General features: G+C 40.0%; 1 protein-coding gene across 1 annotated transcript in view; it reads left to right on the plus strand.

Moving 5' to 3' along the window:
- Positions 1-2,861, plus strand: part of LOC104980104 (fatty acid desaturase 2-like protein FADS2P1) — a gene marked incomplete at its 5' end in the record, with an annotated part of 17,308 nt that overhangs the window by 3,435 nt on the left and 11,012 nt on the right. The gene's annotated exons all lie outside the window — the stretch shown is intronic.

Raw genomic sequence — 2,861 nt, forward strand, 5'->3', positions numbered from 1 at the left:
TGCAGTCCATGAGGTCACTAAGAGTCGGACACGACTGAGTGACTTCACTTTCACTTTTCACTTTCATGCATTGGAGAAGGACATGGCAACCCACTCCAGTGTTCTTGCCTGGAGAATCCCAGGGATGGGGGAGCCTGCTGTCTATGAGGTTGCACAGAGTCGGACATGACTGAAGTGACTTAGCAGCAGCTGGTACACCATTAAAGAACCACCTCTCAGGAGATATACCCTATAAAGTCATGAGTAGGGATATTCTTAGAAGGGGTCTGGACATGCACTTCTGGGAGGTTATGGGAATCCAGCAAACTATTTAATCCTGGGAGGACTATGTACAAATAAAAGAAAAGATGCAGAACAGATAAAAGTTTAACAAAAGAGAGAACCAAGGGAAGTTAGATTGCTCTGTTTAAGAGTTGAGGGTTGCAAAACCCAGATTGCTGGAAAAAGCAGGGGCAATTGGTCTTATCCCCCTCAGATATGCTCCAGGAGGACAGGCACACTATCCTATGCACCCCTGAAATACAGTGCCTAACAGAGTGCCTAACACACAGTAGGCCTTCAATAAGCATTTGTTGAATGCATGAAGGAATGGATGGATGGGTGGAATGATGGATGGATAGGTGGACAGATGCTAGATAATAGTACAAGGGTTGATGAAAGCGGGTTTTAGCCCTGGCTCTGATAACGCTCACTGTGCAACCCTGAACAAGTCAGATTCTATCTCTGGCTCTCAGTGTTCTCATCTCTAAAACTAGGACTTCAACTGGATATCAGCCTTTCTATGATGTTCTAGGATTTGATGAGAAACCAAATGACAGAATGATCTCTGTTCATTTCCAAGGCAAACCATTCAGTATCACATTAATCCAAGTCTAGCTAACTTTGCTAGCCTTTGCCCTGCTTCATTTTGTACTCCATTTCAGTATTCTTGCCTTGATAACCCCACGAACAGTATGATATGGCAAAAAGATATGGCATTGAAAGATGAAGTCCCAGGTCGGTAGGTACCCAATATGCTACTTGAGAAAAGTGGGGAAATAACTCCAGCAAGAATGAAGAGACAGAGCCAAAGTGAAAAAGATGCTAAGCTATGGATGTGGCTGGTGGTGGAAGTGAAGTCCAGCACTGTAAAGAGCGATATTGCATAGGAACCTGGAATGTTAGGCCCATGAATCAAGGTGATTTGGAAGTGATCAAACCAGAGATGACAAGAGTGAACATAGACATTTTAGGAATCAGTGAACTAAAATGGACCAGAATGGGCAACTGTAATTCAGATGACCATTGTATCTATGACTGTGGGCAGGAATCCCTTAGAAGAAATGGAGTAGCCATCATAGTCAGCAAAAGAGTCCAAAATGCAGTACTTGGATGCAGTCTCAAAAATTAAAGAATGATCTCTGTTCATTTCCAAGGCAAACCATTCAATATCACAGTAATCGAAGTCTATGCCCCAAACACTAATGCCGAAGAAGCTGAAGTTGAATGGTTCTATGAAGACCTACAAGACCTTCTAGAACCAACACCAAAAAAAAAGATGTCCTTTTCATTATAGGGGACTGGAATGCAAAAGTAGGAAGTCAAGAGATACTCAGAGTAATAGGCAAGTTTGGCCTTGGTGTACAGAATGAAGCAGGACAAAGGCCAACAGAATTTTGCCAAGAGAACACACTGGTCACAGCAAACACCCTCTTCCAACTTTATTACTCCTGTATATATTCCAAATATTTTCATTTTAACGTGAAAGAAATATAAAAATTATTAACATACGTTACATTTCTTTTTTCATTCTGAGGCTTTGAATCTAGTATGTATTATATCCTTACACAGCCCGCCTCAATTTGACTGGTCACATATTAAGTGCTCAGTGGCCACACACAGATAAGGGCTACTCTACTGAGCACTGCAGATCTAAAATACACATTAATTGATTTTTGAGAAATGTCAAATATGCAATAAAAACTATGACTATTGCTTATTCTTCTATAAATGATTAACATAATAGGGGAAGAGAAGAGAAATTGAATGTCTCAGTATGCCAGAATTCTACACACAGCATCTCATGTCTCCTCAAACAACCCATGCAGGTAAATGTCATTATATTATACTATATTTACTGAAGGTGAAATTGAACATCAAAGGGTAGATAATTTTCCCAAACCACACGGAAGCATTTATACATCTGGTGGATGCAACTAAGTTGATGTGCTTCCAAATCCTTTTCTCTCTTAAAACCTTTAGATTTTCACTGAAAGAGAGAAAATTCCAAACAAATTAATCAGAGATGACATGAGCTCGGCATCAACTAAAATACTTTTATTCTCATTTATATTTAATGAGATCATTGAAGCTTGAACATGTGATGATCAGAGGCAAGCCCCCATAGGAGATGACTTCAGATCCATGACTCTTTAAAATATTCATTGAAGAAGGAACCCTGGTGCCATTTCCGCCCCCCCCCCGGAACTAATTAGTTTTAGAGCTGAAGTTTCTTTATTTATAAAATAAGAAGTGTACTATCTGCTCTACCTATTTCATATTTCTTTTTAAAATGAGGACAATAAAAAGATAGATGGAAAAACATTTCATTTCAATGGTTTTTATTCTTCTTCATTATCAGGAGTTGTTTTAGCCTGGAATTTATGTTCCTGGATAAGATAATTATTTGCTGGTAGGCTTTTAGAGCCTCTAGCCAATGAATCATTCTGTGACCCAGGAGTGGGGGGCGGCATGTTCCAGGAATCCATATCCTAATTAAACTTTGGAGATGTAGGCATAAAACTCTGATTGTTACTATTCAAGTGCTGCTGCTGCTGCTGCTGCTGCTGCTGCTGCTGCTGCTGCTAAGTCGCTTCAGTCGT

The sequence above is a fragment of the Bison bison genome, unplaced genomic scaffold, assembly GCF_000754665.1.
Source record: "Bison bison bison isolate TAMUID 2011002044 unplaced genomic scaffold, Bison_UMD1.0 scf7180017858686, whole genome shotgun sequence".
Classification (NCBI taxonomy): Eukaryota; Metazoa; Chordata; class Mammalia; order Artiodactyla; family Bovidae; genus Bison; species Bison bison.